Below are 20204 nucleotides of genomic sequence, written 5' to 3'. Positions count from 1 at the left end.
GATACACGCTCTACAGCCGAGCTAGGCGCCATACGGCTCTTAGCTCATGCAGTAGAAGCTCATACATTTAGCTCCAGAGGTTCCAGGTTTGATCCTGCCTGCCAACAACCCCGGTCTGTCAGTGTTACATTCGCTCCACCTGTTCTGGTTTATAATTGCTCTCTCTATGCTAGAAAAACAGCAGGTAGTTCTCTCATAGCAAAACTACCCTACACATCAGTACAAGAACACATCTTTCTCTTCATTGTCAAGCCACATTCTTTCCTTAGGCTTCTGTTTGTATTATGCAACTTATTAAATAAGTACACTGTTTCCACCATTGTGGAATAACTGCTCTTATCTACATAACTGGGCAGAGCATAGACTCTGCAGTAAACTCACTGCAGTTGTAATTTTAGTTATTGTCACATAAAAATTGCTTAACCCCCTACTGAAGTGCATATGAGTCTTTCAATGGACAAATAGGAAAGGGATTGAACCCTATGTAGGCCACACAATTCAGTTAATTAAAGGCCTTCCCTGTCCGAATTTTTTATTAGAACAGTGATTATGAAGCACTACACAGAATACCTGCTTTATTTTTCTTATAACAAAGGTTCTAAAAAAGAAAAACATACAGATTTGTAATTATGACTAAAAATGTGCTCATCGCAACTGAATATGGTAAGGTTTTGTCTGAGCTGCAGGAAAAAGTGGACCGGGCTCCTTTAAGAGTCCCTACTGCATTTGGAATACAAGTGAGGGAAAAGAGGAACAGACTGAGCAGAGCCAAGGGGGGTACAGGCAATGGCTGGACAAGATGGGGGCACTGACCCACCATGGGCACTGGAGAAGGGTATTTATATCCCATGCATTCCGAAGGAACACTCTCAATCTGCTGTGGGCTTGTACTAGTTGTCTTTTTTCTTTTTGGGCTGGGAAGCAATTTTTCCCTCGCGACTCAAGGACGGGAGGATCTTTTTGCCTTCCCCACAGTAGGTTGGGGACCTGATGAAGTAAGTAAGGAGATTAGGTCAAGATGCCACAACTCAGGAGTTAGCAAGTGTGGTAGGTGTCCAGCATAGGTACTCATTACAGAGGGGACACAGTTCCCTCATCAAACAGGAGTTGGAAGTGGATTTAGATGGAAGCTTCCCCCAAGGAAGTCAGAAAAAGGGGGATGGGGCTCCTAATGTTTGGTACAGGGGGGAGATAACCCCCTCCTCTTTTCCAGCCCTGCCTTGAAAGATATCCAGATTGTAGCTGCATCTGTTAAAAATGCACCATATGGACAATTTTTTTTTTAAAGATAATACACAATAACTTCCAGTGACCTCAGAGAAATGAACGAAACATTAAATTGCACGGCCATATGCAGTACTTGCAAAAGCATTAGTATCAGGTACCTGTTAATATTCAGTGTAACATTACCAGATTCAGGTTACGCGAAACCAAACGACAAATATCTGAGGGCATGTAAAACTTGGAAAGCTATTGGCATACACACAAACAAAAGCTGATAATGTTAAATGCAACTGAAACTGAACTGCTAGACAATGGTCTGAAATGAAGTCAGATTAAAATTGATCTGTTTGTCAGCCTAAATCTCTAGCTATTAACACTACACAACAACATGTTCGTATTCAAATATAAAGTCTCTTGTCTGCTTTCCTGCACAATCTATGCTGCAAACAGGCTGGAAACAATAAGTGTAATTGGGAAGGCATAAATCAGAGGCTAGGATATAGGGTTCAAGTATCACCTTTCTTATGTGTATACACTGAGTATCAGATTTTCAATATAATTTAAGTTTCTAAAAATTGGCCCTATTCTCCTTCTTGTCCAATTTACATTAACTTATTTTATGTCTGACTAGAATTTGAGGCAGATCTTGAGATAGCAGATCTGATAGAGAAAGGAGGGCTCAGTTCACATGCCCAAAAGGGAGAAGACAATGTTTCCTAAAAATATCCTAAATCTTGAAGAAATTGGTTGCATAAAATGAAGCTTACTCTTTCTTTTCCTTCCTCTTAGATATACAAGAGCAGCACTTAAAAAGACCTGATTTAATTCAAGTATCTTAGTCACAATGAACTTTGCATCAGCACACTTCATCTTCCATCTATTTTTCTTTAAGAAATATCTTCCAGTAATGATTATAATAAAAAGCTGCCCCCAGAGTTTGCATTAAGATTTGCTTTCCTCACACTAGTTATGTAATCTTGAACAGATTTGCCTGTTTGTAACATGGGGATAATACAACTCACTCACCCTCTGTACTACCGAGGTGATAAAAAAGCAGACACACTCAGACACGCATGCATGTTGTTCAATAATCCTTTGATAGGCAGTACAGATTTATAACTCTCTTTCAAAAGCAGTTCTGGGAGAAGAGCACAGCTGTTTATTCTGTGAAGTTACTGAGTCAAATGTGCCTTTGGTGTTAAGTGGACACAACTCCTCTGAAGTCAAAGGGGTTGTTCTTAATTACACAATCAATTAAATTAACCCCTGGATTTTCACCTTTTTCAACAGTGTTCGTTAGCACCAGCACCCAGATAGACAGCACTTCAGGCCTCACAAGCTAAAGAATCACAATCCCCAGTGCAGCATAGACTGTGGGTGAAATCCTTACACTATTGAAGTCAATGGAAGTCCTGTCATTGACTTCAGTGGGGCCAGAATTGCACTCTGGGTTGACATATTTCTACCCCCTATTTCCTATAAATATAAAATTCTCTCTTGCACTAGTGGAAGTTGCTGCTTTTATGGCAGACTAGTGAATGCATTTTGGGAGAGGTTTGCAATGTTTTCTATTATAAGAAATAAAGAAGGGTCCTCTGTGCTCTCTGCCAGTGTTGGGAAGAGTCAATAATTGTTGTCCAAACACTATTTAGAAGAGGCTGCCATGCAGAAAACTCACAGGAAGTAAAATACATGCATATATGTTAAAAAAGCTTAAATATAGTAATGTTAGTCACTGGTTCTTCCAGGCCACAAACTTTTTCACATTATACATAGTCTATGCAGTTCACTTTACAGGGTATTTGCAGAAATTGCACAGCTGCTATGGAAATAACAGAGCTTCTATACTGGGAACAACAGAATGAGTTATTGGAGCAGCAGGCTATAGATGAAAATCCTCTTGAGTGTTCACTATGAGATTTATGATACTGCATTCACTAATCAAATGAATGATAGACAAGGTCACAAATATTTGTACTAGTCCTCAATACTGGTACCTCCAAAAAAGCGTAACCAATATTTTACATGCATTTTGCCAAGATGAAAATAACGTCAATAAATATTTTGGAAACACTTATTTTTGCAGTTAATGTTTTCTGAGATTCACATGGGATAGCCAAATACAAAATTCTAAAAATGGCATCCTATCCAATATACTTTCTTATGAATGGTGAAAGCATTAAGAAATCCTAGAATCCCTCAAATAAGAGGTTGTAAATAAAAGCTAAAATGTTACTGATTACCTTTTCCAGATCTGAAAAACAGCACTGTGATAGGGTTACCATACGTCCGGTTTTTCCCGGACATGTCCGGCTTTTTGGTAATCAAACCCCCGTCCGGGGGGAATTGCCAAAAAGCCGAACATGTCCGGGAAAATACCGGCCGGGCACTTCCCCTCCCGCGACTGCTCTGCTCCTCCCCTGACTCTTCGGCTCTGTTTAAGAGCCGAGCTGCCCGAGCGCTACCAGCTTCGGGCAGCCCCCTTGCCTCCGGACCCCAGCCGCCGGCCGGGCACTTCTCCTCCCGGGCTCCAGCTGCTCTGCTCCGGCGGCGCAGGGTCCGGAGGCATGGGGGCTGCCCGGCAAACTGTGAAGCCGGTAGCGCTTGGGCAGCCCTTTTCGCGTGGCTGGGAGGGAGGAGGGGGAGTTAGGGCGGGGACTTTGGGGAAGGGGCGGGGAACGGGCAGAGTTGGGGCGGGGAAGGGGCGGAGTTGGGGCGGGGCCGGGGTGGGGAAGGGGCGGGGCCAGGGCCCCGTGGAGTGTCCTCTTTTTTTATTTTTTAAATATGGTAACCCTACACTGTGAGGTTTGAAAGCTTGTCTCTTCCACCAACAAAAGAATGGTCCAATAAAAGATATTACGTGACACACCTTGTCTCTCATAAAAGCTAAAACACAGTGGAGATCAAAACTAAGGCATGGTCTACACTTAAAATTCAGGTCAACATAGCTAAATCACTCAGGGGTTTGAAAAATCCATATCCCTTGGCGCCGGAGCTATGCTGACCTAACTCCCATTGCAGATACAGTTAAGTTGATGGAAGAATGCTTCCATCAACCTAGCTACCATCGCTCAGGGAGGTAGTGTTCCTATCTCTAGTAAAGGAAAAACCCTTTGTCACTGTAGACTGCATCTACACTATGGAGTTATGCCGACATAGCTACAGCATAGTACCTAAGCTGCTATAGTTTCTGTAGTGTAGACATAGCTTAGGCCCTGATCCTAAATTTTATCCCAATGGGGGACACAGTTCTTACATTACTTATTCAGCTAATTTCTTGTAGGTGTCACAGAAGAAGTTGGCCTGTGACACATTAAAAGGAAACATCAATGGGGCTGCAGGACACATTGTTGCAAGCCTCCAGTGAAATTAGAGAATGAGCCTCTACCTTTGAGAATGGATATTTATTGGGGGGGGGGGGAAGCCTCTCAAAGCCAAGACAGTTAGAAATAATCTTAGCACAGAATCTGCTCAGATGCTTTAAGAACTGGAACAAATTTCATATTCAGTAATTGCATTTAAGAGAAAGCAAGACAAAGCATGAAAAAGAGATCAAATCACCACTCAGATGTAAGTAATACATCAGAGCCACCTACTGAGAATTTCCATTAAGAACTCACTAGCTCAGGTTCTGCTGTGAAGGCATAAGTTGGAGGCACCCCTGCCTTTATTTCTCCGCAAAGGTGCTAAAGTCAGTACAGCAGCATAATAGTTTCTCTCATTGTGGAGCTATTATTGCCAGGTCCACGTCAACATGGTTAACTATTTGAACTTTCCACATAACCTTTTATTTCATGTTAAAAACCCCCACAACAATACTACAATTGACTAGCTGTTAAGAGCAATTTCTATTGTACCTAACTGGTCATGTTAATTGAACAAATCACCTTGTTTACAGGAAAATGTTATTAGCCATCCAACAAAGCACAAGAAATTAATGGAACTTCTATTGGGCCAACAGGTTTATTTAACGATCACACAGCAATTTAATAATGCTAAAAATCAGTTTATTTTCCAGCCCAAAATTTCTAGCTATAGTTTCAACCTTTGATTTTTTTCCCCTCCCAACTCCTAATTATCTAACTAACAGAAATAAATTACAGTGCAGGAGGAGGGAATGAGGAAATGAAGCACTTTATGCATTTGACACCTAGCCAGCTGGTATTTTAGAAATTCTTATCACCAAAATGGCAAGGAAAAATAGAGCTTAAAGTAGAGTTTTTAGTAAAGCAAGAAAGTGTTTATTCCACCCAAAGACTGTGGCTGGCAACTGATATAGAAGGATATAGCCATAAAAATGTTAAAATTTAACGTTATACTTAATAAAGATATTATGCCAGTACAAGTAGCACATAGGAAACCAGTGGCAGATGGCTGTCAAGAAATCCTTTCTCCTTAACTTTCCTGCTGTGCTTTGCTTCTCTAGCTTCCTCTTCAATCGTTCGAGGACTGTTTATATAGCCAAGACTCCTCCTCTTCACACATGAAGTCAAGACCAAGGCAGTAGTACTATACTAAAATGGATTGCACATCCTGAATTAACTTTCCCCAGTCTGCCTTGATCTTAGTGACGTTAGATGGATATATTATTAGCATGCCTCATGCCATCACTGCTGAGGAGAGCTCCAGTCCACCATACTCTGGCATAGGAACTTAGAGCCAGGAACAGAAGAATGGGCTTACTTGCATGTACTACATTGAATCCCTGAGACCACTTTATCTCCATTAGTGTAGAACTAAACTTCAAACTTTGGAACAACAAAGTAAAAATTCTTAAAAAGAAGCAGCAGAGGTTTCTTCAAAATACCATGTTTTGTGCAACACCCAACTTTCCATTAGTTCTACATCCTAATGGCTAATTTCACATGTAAATAGCTATTTATGTAACTAATGTACACAGGCAATTAACTGATTTGTTCCTGGCAGTTTGTGTGTAAGCACTTTGGGACACAGTTCTGGTAAAAAGTGTGGCCCTATGTGACATCTGAACATAAATATTAAAAAAATCATTAAATTAAAAATATTACTTCAGTTACTGATCTCACAACTACCTGTAGGCAATGACTTTTCCAACCACTTTGGGGAGATTAACTATAAAATATAGTTCAAGTGGATAGTCAAACTAATGTCTATTATTTACTCCAGCTCACAATTCCTTATTCGATTTTGCTCTAATACGTGCCATTTTTCAATTTAAAAAATTGTGATAAAATTATCTTCTATCATAAAGTGCACTGTGCAGCAAGTCAGAGTCAGCCATCCTGACATAAAAACAGTAATGTATAATGTGAAAAAGTTTGTGGCCTGGAAGAACCAGTGAGGGGAAGCAGGCTGATTATGGAGACAGATTCTTTTTAGACCCTAGAATGGAACGGTAGTAGAATGTTACTGTTTGTTTAACTATGGCAGCAGCTGTTGAAAATTCATGATTTTTCTCATGAGTCTCGTGATATTTGGTCCTTTTCTTAAAGCCGCAGGCTCTTTGAATCATGTGCTGACAAGAGAATCTCACCTTTCATTTTAAAAAAGGTACCTCAGCTGCAGACAAATGCTTGAAAATGTGGACTCTAAAGGCTCAACAACCAGCATGCAAATAAAAAAAAAACCCTGAATTTTAATTTTAATAATCTCATGATTTTTTGGGGCCTAACACGATTTTTGAATCCTTGGGTTTTCTAACACTAAATATTGCTGAAGGACTCCTGACAAGCTGAAGCTGCTCTGATCCACATTAGGTGTTTTTAGAAATGCTTTGTGAAAGTCTTGCTCTCTACCGACAAGAAGGTCACAACTACGTCAGGGGGAGAGTTACTAAAGAGTCCCATTTTACTTCAAATTGTAGATTTACAGTCTTTTCATTGTACAGTCTTTGGCTCAAATCTTAGCAGGCATAGAGTCCACAGACACAGAAAAGGCATTTTTCAGATTAGCAGGGTCTGATTTAGTGATGGTAAGTAGCACACTAATAGGATGCATGGAGGCTCACATACTACACCCATGGTAGCTGTGGGCTCCATACAGAGGACATTACAAGGAGATGTGCTGTGCTGAAACATTATCAAGCTTTGTCTACACTGAAATTTCAAACTCTGGCATACCTATATTGCTGTAAAACCTCTATTGTAAATACAACTCACACCTGTGCAACATGATTTGCACTGATATCAGCTGTATCTATGTTTGGTGTTTGCATCACCACTGTACCACTGGGGGATAAACACTGGAGGCTAAAATCCCACTGAAGAAAAGTGGGATCCCACTTAGGGCTAGTCTACACTGGAAGTGCTACAGAAGCACAGCTGTACCAATGCAGCTGCACCACTGTAGCACATCTGGTGAAGATGCTCTATGCTGACAGGAGAGAGTTCTCCCGTTGGTATAATAAAACCACCTCTGCAAGAGGCAGTAGCTACGTCAGGGGGAGAGCTTCTCCCACCGACACAGCGCTGTCCACACCAGCACTTTGGTTGGTATAACTTACGTTGCTCATGTGGGTGGCTTATTCACAGCCTTGAGCTTATACCGACATAAGTGGTAGGGTGTCCAAGCCCTTAGACTAGTTTAGAATTTCTAGAGGTATGGTTCCATCATCAACAGCAGTTGCTCCAAATTTAGGTATTTTCTAAATACACAGAAAGACAATGCCTTCCCCAGCAAGTCTTCTACAAGATTAATATTTTCCATGAATAATTCAATCATGTCACTTAATGCACTTCTGGAAGGCCCTCAGAGGAGGGCAGTATAAAAACCTGAATAGAAGAGAATAAAATACATCCTAACAAGATTGAGAGGTTAATATTAAAATAAGTCCCAGATCCAGTTATGGAGGTGCATATACTTACAATGTTTTCATATGAAAACACTGTGTGCTGTTCCTTTTGCAGCGCTATTTCATTCTGAGATTGCCAGAGGGCATTATGGGGACTTAAGCAGCGTGATGATTTTGCTTCTGGAGTTTTCTTTTTAGGAGGCCAGGTGTTTGCTTTGCTTTATAACAAGCCAACAGCAGCACAGTTCAAATCATATTATACGCAATTTCATCAGCTAAAACTTGGTACTCTCAAAAGTACCAAATTCTCCAGCTGTGATTTGCAGTTTCAAGCTAAGTTTGGGCTTATGTTCAGACATGGTACACTACACATTAAGTGATACATCTGAGCTAAACCTCATTAAAATTTACCCATCTCTAGCTTCAATGTCATTAGTCGGAAGCAAACATTAACCTTCACTATTTTTGAGTGCAAAACAAAACAATTAAAAATCAATAAGAAACTACTGTCACTGCCAGATACAAAAGCTTTTTTGTACTCTGTGTACATGTATATATTTATGCAGTGTTCATGTCTGCATGCATATTTTCACAACCGCATAAGTCTCTCTTCTAAGTTTCTCCTGAATGTCAACTCCACCAAAATAGTACTGAAAGGTGAACTAGTACTGAAAGGTGAACTGTCGGGTTGGATGGAGGTCACCAGTGGGGTTCCTCAAGGTTCGGTTTTGGGTCCGATTTTATTCAATCTATTCGTTACTGACCTCGGAACCGAATGTAGGAGTGGGCTGATAAAGTTTGCGGATGACACAAAGTTGGGAGGTATTGCCAATTCGGAGAAGGATCAGGATATTCTGCAGGGAGACTTGGATGACCTTGTAAATTGGAGTAACAATAATAGGATGAGATTTAATAGTGAGAAGTGTAAGGTGATGCATTTAGGGATGACTAATAAAAATTTTAGTTATAAGTTAGGGACGCATAGGTTGGAAGTGACGGAGGAGGAGAAGGACCTCGGAGTCCTGGTTGATCGCAGGATGACTATGAGTCGGCAATGTGACGTGGCTGTGAAAAAAGCTAATGCGATTTTGGGATGCGTTAGGCGAGGTATTTCTAGTAGGGACAGGGAGGTGCTGCTTCCGTTATACAAGGCGCTGGTGAGACCTCATTTGGAGTACTGTGTGCAGTTCTGGTCTCCTATGTTTAAAAAGGATGAACTCAAACTGGAACGGGTACAGAGAAGGGCCACTAGGATGATCCGAGGAATGGAAAACCTTTCCTATGAAAGGAGACTCGAGGAGCTCGGTTTGTTTAGCCTAACCAAAAGAAGGCTGAGGGGGAATATGATTGCTATCTTTAAATATATCAAAGGGATTAATACCAAGGAGGGAGAGGAATTATTTCAGCTCAGTAGTAATGTGGACACGAGAACGAATGGATATAAACTGGCCGTGGGGAAGTTTAGGCTTGAAATTAGAAGAAGGTTTCTAACCGTCAGAGGGGTGAAATTTTGGAACAGCCTTCCGAGGGAAACGGTGGGGGCGAAAGACCTTTCTGGCTTCAAGATTAGGCTTGATAAGTTTATGGAGGGAATGGTTTGAAGGGATAACGTGATTTTAGTCAATTAGGCATTAACGTGCCATCGCGGGTAAAATGGGGGTCCGGCTGTAGAATCTTGCCTGTATGCTCGGGGTTCTGCTGATCGCCATATTTGGGGTCGGGAAGGAATTTTCCTCCAGGGTAGATTGGCAGAGGCCCTGGAGGTTTTTCGCCTTCCTCCGCAGCATAGGGCAGGGGTCGCAGGCTGGAAGATTCTGTTGTGGGTGGGTCAGCTTTTGTGGCCTGCATCATGCGGGAGGTCAGACTAGATGACCATATTGGTCCCTTCTGACCTTAAAGTCTATGAGTCTATGAGTCTATAGACTGAATTATAAAATACAAAAATGAAAGCAAAGGGGCACATATAATTATTTGATTCTTCCCTCAGTCAACTGTACTATGCTACACATTTGCAAAAGGTTATATCTGTATGAACATAAACTCTATTTTCCTTGTAATTTATGGTCAAACCACAAATACATAGATTAAGTTATAGAAAAAAATGTATTAGTTTTCTCAGGATCAATCAAGTAATTACCATACATTTATATACAATTTGAAGACCCAGATATTCCCATTAGCTGAGCTGTTCTCAGCACAGTACAGGATGAGGTTGGGCTGGAAAGGGTGACTGCAACCTTCATGATTCACTGACCTTAGGACCAGCAAGAGAACAAATTCTTCACATAGTTGCCCACTGCCAAAAAGGTCATTCTCACTACCAAAGATTGCTGTCACATAGGGAACATTTCCTGTGTCAGAGCACAGAGCCACAAGAACAGCTTTATGCCACCCAAGGACTCCCTTATGCAGGGGAAATCCTACAGTGTGTGGCTGCTTTCTGCCACACAAAGGAACAGGGGTGGGGGACTAGGTTCTCACCCATAATATGGAAAATAAAACACTGGGAATGATACAAGAAATTCCAACAATAGAACATACTATGCCTTGGCATATGACAGAGGAATATGTCCAACTTTGGATCCACTTAATAAAATTCACACCAAAACCAATGTTTTTCTCATGTATAAAAAGAGCTGAAGATTTCCATTGAATCTGGATTTTGAAAAAAACAACAACATTGTATGGGTAAGATTCAAACAACCTTGAATTATTCTATCCTAAAAAAGTTCATAAAAGCTCCTTTTAAAAAAACTATACATTGACAAACTGAAAAAAATTGCACCACACAAAAATGACATATCATATGTTTTCTCTAGTTCCTAAGAACACAAGTCTCCTAAAACCAATCTGATCACATTTATAAGAGGCATGAAATGAAAAAAGCAAAAACATAAAACAAAAAAATATACACTGCAGCTTTCTAGTCAATATGGAGCAAACCTATTATCTGACCAACTTCCAAAAAGGATTGAACACTCAAAAGTGGAGCCTTTAACACTGAAAAAGATTACTGCATTTCCTATTAGGAATGTGTCTGGTACAAGATTCAGTACAAGTTCCTGGTGATTTTTATTCCACTCATACTTTACTACACTTCAGATACTTGATATGTGGAGAGTGGACTTTGATCTCATGACAAAATACTGTACTTTTTTTTAAAAGAGCCTTGATAGATATTGCTGCAGAAAAAAAAAACTTTTAATATAAACGTTTTCCTTTGAATTTCTGGAGTAAACTTTTTCAAGAAACATCTTCACTGTGATTTGACCCCATTTAAAAATAAAAGTGAGAAATGTAAACAGATGGCTGGGTTATATCTGAATAGCAACGATATTTTTTTAGAATAGCTGAGCACTGCACACCCTGCAATGAAAATATGACTATGAATGAAAAGAGGGTTTGTGACTTCCACAAAACATAAAAAATTGAATCTATAAAGTAGTATTTTTCTTCTAGTTTTCTACCTGATATACCTTTTTGGAGCTTGTTAAGCAGTGCTGAATTTGTGTCAGGGCTTGCCAGGGCTGAGCCCTGGCACCACTAGGCTTGGCAATTCATAGCCCCGGCACCTCTGGGCTTGCTGCATCAGTTATGAAAGTAAAATACAGTAAAAGCTTTTTTATCCAGCATGTTGAGGGAATGGGAGTGCTGATAAATGAAAAATTCTGTTTTTTTCAGGGAGGGAGTTTGGGTGCAGGAGGAGGCTCGGAGCGGGGGGTTGGGGCACGGGAGGAGATGCGGGGTTCCAGATCCTGGGGACGCTCACCTCGGGCGGCTCCCCGCAAGCGGCGACCTGTCCCTGCTGCTCCTAGACAGAGGCGCAACTAGGCAGCTCTGTGCGCTGCCTCCGCCCGCAAGCGCCACCCTCGCAGCTCCCATTGGCCATGGTTCCCGGCCAATGGGAGCTGTGGAGCCAGCGCTCAGGGAAGGGGCAGCACATAGAAGCCTAGCCACGCCTCTGCCTAGGAGCAGCAGGGTCAGGTTGCTGCTTGCGGGGAGCCGCCTGAGGTGAGCGCTACCTGGATCTGGCACCCCACATCCCCTCCTGTGACCCAACCCCTCACTCCCTCCCACATGCCGAACCCCTCATGGCTGTTCCTCCGCCTAGGAGCAGCAGGGACATGTCACCGCTTCCGCGGAGCCACGTGGCGCCAGATAGGGAGCCTGCCAGCCCCGTGCCAACCGGACTATAAACCAAACTTTCAATGAAGATCAGAAATGCTGGTTTATAGAGCTTTCTGGCTGGTAAAGTGCCGGATAACACAGCTTTTACTGTAACTGCTTGAGCCCTGCCACCTCTTTCATTACAAACTAACCACTGCTGTTAAGTGGCATGTTGGATGGCTTGGAAACACTGAACATCCAGAACCTGATTATGCTCTCACATTGTTGACACTGCACCTCTAACTTCAGCAGAGCTACTAAATGAATGATTTAGTTCCAATGTGGCAACTGAATCTACATGAGTGGATGCTGGCACTCGGGGGGTCCAGTTGCAGCATCAGGACCTTACATTGGGGTGAGAGGAGAATCTGGCCCCCAGACCTTTAGGGAGCACTGTCAGGCAAACATTTTTTCTTTAACATCTTCTTTGTATAAGCACTGTGGTTATTAAAATGAAAGTTCAGAAATTTAGTTTTACAGCTGAAATCTTTGTAACATAGACTTCAATTTTCTGTACTGTGATCCACAGAAGAATACCTAGTAAACAAGAACGTCTGGAAAAAAACTAATCCCACCACCAGTACAGACTACCCTTTGTGGTCTTGAATAAGTCGCCTAAGTTTTCTTTTTATTTTATACATCTGCAGAAGAAGTTGCAAGGCCTAGTTTATGAATGTTTGTAATGTGCTTTGAAATCTTCTAATGGCAAGTGCTATCACACTCCACATTTACTACATTTTGATAATTTATAATGTTAGTTTCCTTTTTTGCATTTTACATATCTCAGACTGGTCTATTTATAATTAGTTCTCATTTACTAACAGAGATGTGCTTGGCTTTCCAACACTACTTGGAAATGTTTACTTTTTAAAAAATATTTTCATTTACTACATATCTTTAATGCAGGGGTTCTCAAACTGGGGGTTGGGACCAAGGTTATTACATGGGGGGTCACGAGCTATCAGCCTCCACCCCAAACCCTGCTTCGCCTCCAGCATTTATAATGGTGTTAAATATATTAAAAAGTGTTTTTAATTTATAAGGAGGGGTCGCACTCAGAGGCTTGCTATGTGAAATGTCACCAGTACAAAAATTTGAGAACCACTGCTTTAATGTCATTACTCTTTTAAAAAAACACAAAGCCTAAAATTACATTATGATGATGGTCTCTTGACAAATATGAAGAGCCAGATTCTGATTTCATTTACATAGACAGTACTTCACTGATTTCAATGTAGTTAATCATGATTTACACCAGTGTGAGAAAGATAAGACTCAAGCCTGAAATATAACATTTTAAATTTACATTGTGTACCATGCAGAAGAATGAGAGAAAATTTAAACATGGTCAGTATATTATTTAGTGACCACAAATAAACTCAAGGCAAACTTTTGACAAAGTTTGGATTAGAGAAATCCCAAATCATTCCTTCTGATATCAACAGCAAAGACTCATTTGCAATGTTTCCTTAATGTTGTTTTGTTGGGGATTGTCCAGAAAGAGTTATTATTCCTGTTCTAACTTGACCTCACTGATTGCCAATTAACTTGATTTAATTAAATGCAATTATAAACACTAGTCTAAAAACTACAAAACTGTTTGTTCCAGAACACAAACGCTTGTGGTACACCCTAACTAGGGTTGCCAACAGTCCCTTATTACAAGGGATGTCCCTTATTATTCATTTCTGTACAACAAGATTGAGAGCTTCTGAGTGCTGCAAAAAGCAGCAAGAAATACCCTTGGTGAATATAAGTGAGTACTGCTTATTAATTATTATTATTATTGATAATGATGATACCAGGAGAAGGGGTGGAGAGGGGTTGCTAAGAAAACAGTCCGTTATTTTTGAAATATGATGTTGGCAACCCTAATGTTTTCATGACAGACAACAAATGGTTACATAGAGATAGACAGTGAATGTACAAGGTAACTGTGAGGTACAGAAGACAGTCATCATCAAGACAAGAACTGGCCATTCCTTCACAAGTAGGCCCAGAAGTATCGCTAAGAATAGGTCTACACTGCACACTCTTTACAGCAACGTGTAGCGTACACATATTGCACGCTTACCTTGCATGAGTATAAACATCAGTGTAAACAGTGAGGCGCTGCTTAGGGAGTAAAGCAGAGATGGGCAAACTACGGCCCATGGGCCACATCCGGCCCGCGGGACCATCCTGCCTGGCCCCCGAGCTCCTGGCCCAGGAGGCTAGCTCCCGGCCCCTCCCCTGCTGTCCCCCCTCTCCCTCAGCCTCAGCTCGCTCGCTCCGCCACCGGCGCAATGCTCTGGGCGGCGGGGCGGTGAGCTCCTGCGGCAGCGCAGCTGTAGAGCCCGGCCTTACCCGGTGCTCTGAACTGCGTGGTGGCGGCGGCGGCGGCAGCGTGGCCCGGCTCCAGCCGGGCGGTGCGGCTGTAGCACCACCAGCCACCGGTGCTCCAGGCAGCGCGGTAAGGGGGTGGGGAGTAGGGGGGGTTGGATAGAGGGCAGGGGAGTTCAGGGTGGTGGTCAGGGGGCAGGGGCATGGATAGGGGTCAGGGCAATCAGGGGGGGAACGGGGTTGAATGGGGGCAGAGGTCCCGGGGGGGCAGTCAGGAAGGAGGGGGGGTTGGATGGGGCAGCAGGGGGCAGTCAGGGGCAGAGGTTCTGGGGGCAGTCAGGGGACAGGGAGAAGGGGTGGTTGGATGGGGCAGGGGTCCCGGGGGGGCCATCAGGAATGAGAGGAGGGGTTGGATGGGGTGGTGGGGGTCCGGGGGCGGGCAGGGGACAGGGAGCGGGGGGTGTGGATGGGGCCAGGGTCCCGGGGGGGCTGTCAGGGAATAGGGGGGGTTGGATGGGGCAGAAGTCCGGGGGGGGTGTAGATAGGACGTGGGGGCCGGGCCACGACCCCCTCCCCTAACTGGCCCTCCATACAATTTACAAAACCCGATGCGGCCCTCAGGCCAAAAAGTTTGCCCGCCCCTGGAGTAAAGGCTCAACTAAACCCTTAGGGTATGCACAACCCAAGCAGTGCATCCCATATCTACACTGCTATTTTTAGCAGTATAGCAACCTGCTGTCAGAGTCTTTTCCAGCCACAGTAAGTAAAAGACTATGGCAGCAGGGAAAGGCTCTGGCAAGGTGAGGCAGCAAGGAAAAACTCCGGTAGCAGCTCCCCACTGTGTGTACAGGGCCTGCTTTTGACTACAGCCTGTAGCTACCCATATCCTACACGCCACCACCAATAATGTGTAGTGTAGACATACCTTAAAGAGCCCAGGAGCCATCTGGATGCAACAATTTTAGATATTAAGTTGAGAATAAATGTCAAAATCTAAGCTTATTTCTCATCTTTGATAGCAACAAGACAATCCTTAGCCACACACTGGAAATGAAAAGAACTTTTAAAGGGACCTGGGGCATGTGTCTTATGGAAACGTTTTTAGATCATTCAAAAAAACAGAGCCCATTAAACTGGTCAAAACTGGTTTTATTTTTTAAAGAATATTAACAAAATAATCCTCAAAAATATGACGAGACTAGGTAATTTTAAGATACCTTTTTTATTATTATTATGACAAACATGTAGTCCTCCTTTGTTGTGTTCCTTGTCTCTCCTCTTCTCATTCCAGTTGCCATGCTTACGCATACATTTGTACCATTTCTATGAGTCTGCTGCATCATCTCTCCTGTGTCTTCTCTGTTCTACTGTATAATTTTATCTCTGAAAGTGGTAAATGCTTTTTTAAAGACATTCTAAGTCCTCTGAAGCTGCTACTATTCGATTTTGACTGATAATGGGAGACGAAGAAGAAACACAAACATGACAGGACTAATTTAATTCTCTATTTTTATGCCAACCATTTCCATAATCAGCATTTCTATCCAATGTCCAACTATGAGTGTATAACATATAGGACTGTTTTTATAGGATAGGCCTTTTGAGGATATATTAGTCAAGTTTTAATTTGGGACATAAGAAAACAGAATAATGACTTTGGAAGAAATGATTTTTAACAGTTTATAAGTTTCAGACAGATTCTGGACACACTATTAATTTACAGAACATTTCAAACACCCAATGTATTTCGATCTCTGGGAGCACTTCCCACAAACCAATTTTTTGTGTGAACTCTAATGAAACTTGATGAAATGCATAGATAAAAAAGCCAACAGGGTGTTTTTTTTAAAAGGTAACTGAATTAAAAATAGTCAATAAAAGGTATCACAAGTCCATGCAGACTTTTTTCTCCCCTCCTTAAGAGAGAAGAAACCAGCAGAGTAAACTCTGGACATAAATAACACATGCAGCTCAACGAATACCCTTAATTTTATCTTAAAGTATGTTTTGAAAAAAGGTATCCTTCTTAAATCCTGGAGAAACAGGGTACAATAATGTCATAAAATTCAGTAATAAATTTTAAATCTGCGCACAGGTATATTAGGAAATTCATATGTTTTCCAACTTCTGTTTATTTACTATTTTAGCAGCTACAGTACTTTTTTTCTTTATATATTAAATAGTCTCTGAGACAGATGCTGAAGACTGATGAAATAGGTCATATTGATTACATCTTTGCTATAATGGAATTCAGCTAAGGAGCAAAGTGCAACATCATTTTCAAAAATGCTGCCTATTAAATTTTCATTGCTCTTAAACTTCATAATTATAACGTATTAGCAGCAAATGCCTGAGTGAGCATTGCTTTAATTTGAAACTGAAACAATGTACACAACCTAGCAAGAGGAATATTAATTATGAGGTTCTGTTTTTTTTCTGACCACTCCTAAAATCTTAGTATTATGGTAGAACATGAGGCCCAAGATTGGGCCCTCTTTCTGCAACACTGTACGAAACAATGAGAGAGAATCCCTGCCTTCATGAGCTGATGATGGAGCTGGACAAGACAGAAAACAGAAGCACGGAGAGGTGAAGTCATTTACCCAAAGTTGTGCTGCAGGCCAATGACAGAATCAATGGGACTCCTCTTATGTTTAAACATAGTTTAAGTGTCTTGCTGAATCAGGGCTTATTGATAAAAACAAACCATACGAAGTATCCTCAGTAATTATGAATCCCGACATAGCGGTATATCGATTGTGTGCTCTCTCTCAAACAAAGAAATATAACTAGAGGTCAAACCCATTCTCTGAATAAGATTTAAATATAACTAACATAGACAGATATTTCTGAAGCAATAATTTTTAGAAAGAGTTCATGCTGAATTCTAGAATCTGTCCCCTCAATAAGGGCCTGATCTAAATCCCATTGAAATTAATGGAAAGATTTCCACTGCCTTTAATGAGCTCTGAATCAGGCCCTAAATTCTAAAATATATCTATGAATAATCATTTGAGCCCTAGGAAGTAATGCGTAAGTATATAATCTAAACATTTTATCATTAACGTATTATAGAAGGGTACAGCTTTGCCACTATTACAAGAATGCAACTCCCATACAAGTCAGTGGGAGTTCCTGAATGAGGACTGATGTAAGGTTTCGGTTTAAAGTACATCATTATTTCCACAGGCAAAATTCTCTTCATTACAATAATTAGAACTGGTTGGAAGATTTTTTCTTGGGCGGGGGAGGGGGGAGGAGAGGAGGGAGGGAAAACTTTTTGACTTTAAAGTGAAATATCAAAAAGCAGCCAAAAAACAAATCAGTTTTCAGGCTTCAAGGGTTCTTTCTTTCTTTCTTTCAATGAAATATTGAAATTTCCTATGGAAATTTTACAGGATGGAGAAGTCTATCCTGGTAGGCAATGACTGAAAAAGATGTGGGGGTTGTGCTATATAATCACCTGAACATGAGCTCCCAGAGCAACACTGTGCCAAGAGGACTAATGCAATCCCCTTTCAAGCTATGATCAGGTGACTCTCGAGTAGAAGGAGAGAGGTTATTTGACCTTTGTATCTGGGACTGGTGCAACTGCTGCTGGAATATTGCATCCAGTTCAGGTGCCCATAATTCAAGAAGGATGTTGATAAATTGGAGAGGGTTCAGAGGAGAGCGACGAATATGATTAAAGGATTAGAAAACATACGTTATGGTGACAGACTCAATGAGCTCAATCTATTTAGTTTAACAAAGAAAAGGTTAAGGGGTGACTTGATTACACTCTATAAGTACCTATATGGGGAACAAATATTTAATAATAGGCTCTTCAATCTGGCAGAGAAAAGTGTAACATGATCTAATGGCTGGAACTGGACGCTAGACAAATTCAGACTGGAAATAAGGCATACATTTTTGACAGTGAGCGTAATTAACCATTGGAACAATTTACGACGGTGCTGGTGGATTCTCCATCTCTGACTATTTTTAAATCCAGATTGGATGTTTTTCTAAAAGATCTGCTCTAGGAATTGTTTGGGGGAAGTTCCATGGCCCATGTTATACAGGAAGTCAGACTAGATGATCACAATGGTCCCTTCTGGCCTTGGAATCTATTAAAGGTAATAATGTGGATTTGGTGCATTATTTAAGGCCAGTTCCAGCCACTTCTGAAACTTAAAATAAGTGAGGTTATTCAAGAGAATCAAAAGCCTTTTCAAAATCAATCACCTGAACAAAATTTTTATAAATATCTTTTCAACAAATCCATCTGCAAACAGACAGTGGCAATCCCCTAGGCACTGAAGCTTCTATATCCAGTTGTACATACTCACTGATATCCAAACTAATTCTGCATGTAATGGAACTTAATGCTTCATCATGGAATAGCCACACACTTATGCCCTCCTGGAAACAAATGAAAACTTAACTGTTGAAAGCACTGTGCATTATCGCTGAGAGGTGTCTCAAATGCAGCCCACAATATGTTACGGGTTGAGAACCACAGTGCCCCCCCCCAAAACCGCCCACAGTCCCCTATGGCCAAGCCCCCCTGCCCAGAGTTGGGCCAGGAGCAGAGCCCTAGGCACGAGCCTGGCAGCCGAGACCCGGACCCACCACGTGGGGCCGGGCAGCTGGCCCCCAAATCCCACTGCATGGGGCTGGGCGGCCAGACTCCAGGACCCTGCTGCACGGGGATGGACAGCAGCCAGCAGCCGGACCTCACCGTGCGGGGCTGGACAGCAGCCGGATCTGGACTCCACCACGCAGGGCCGGGCAGCCGGGACCCGAGTGCCACAGCACGCGGACAGGCAGCCGGGACCCCTGGCACCAGGCCAGGAGTGGAGTGCCCGGTGCAGGCTGGCAGCCAGGACCCGAGAGGCGGGACCAGGAGTGGAGCCCCACCTAAAACCTGGGAGTGCTGCATTACCCTAGCAAATCCCTAGTTCCCAGCGTTCCCCACCCCCACACTGGCCGGAGCGCCCCCCTCCCCAACCTACCCACATACACACTCTCTTGCCCCCTATGGCACTCACCAGCCCCCTGCTGGCAGGAGCACTGGTGGAGGCTACAAGACGCTGTTCCCCCTCAGTCAGCCCCGCCCCTGCCAGACCAGAGCAGGAAATTTTGCATTTTTTTTTAAGCACACAGCTGGGCCGCAGCTGTGTGCTAATTGGGCCGCATGCAGCCCGTGGGCTGAGAACCACTGCTTTATAGGAACTCACCCTCTCAATTATCATTTGACTGGAGTCGGGTGCCTTGTGCCATCATTTTCCTTTGGATAATTTTGCTGCAAGAAAATGGCAAGCTTCCCAGGAACAATGCTGGCTTCAGTAACACAAAGTTGTTCCCCTCCTTACAGCACAGATTTGTTTTGAGTGATGGGACAGAATGGGGGGGGGGGGGGATCTTAAGATGAAAAAAAATGAAGTTATATGCTAAAACATGCTATACACTGCAAAAAGGTAGTTAAGGCATATTTTAGTAGTGCAGTAGAACCTCAAAGACTCGAACACCAGAGTTACAGACTGACCAGTCAACCAGACACCATGTGAAACCAGAAGTAACCAATCAGGCAGCAGCGGAGACCAAAAAAAAAAAAAAATACTGTATTGTCCCTGTATTGCATCTTAAAGGTAGGCATATCTGGGCTGCCTGTCCCCGTCCCCATCCCTATCCCTACCCCTACCCCCACGTGCGGAGCAGCCACTTACAACTAGGAGTT

The 20204-nt window shown here is 42.4% G+C and overlaps 1 protein-coding gene across 1 annotated transcript in view; it reads right to left on the bottom strand.

Annotated features, from left to right (window-relative positions):
• Positions 1-20204, bottom strand: part of PTPRN2 (protein tyrosine phosphatase receptor type N2) — a 959094-nt gene that overhangs the window by 781826 nt on the left and 157064 nt on the right. The gene's annotated exons all lie outside the window — the stretch shown is intronic.

Source organism: Emys orbicularis, chromosome 2, assembly GCF_028017835.1.
Source record: "Emys orbicularis isolate rEmyOrb1 chromosome 2, rEmyOrb1.hap1, whole genome shotgun sequence".
Taxonomy (NCBI): Eukaryota; Metazoa; Chordata; order Testudines; family Emydidae; genus Emys; species Emys orbicularis.
This window is presented reverse-complemented; position numbering and strand designations above follow the sequence as displayed.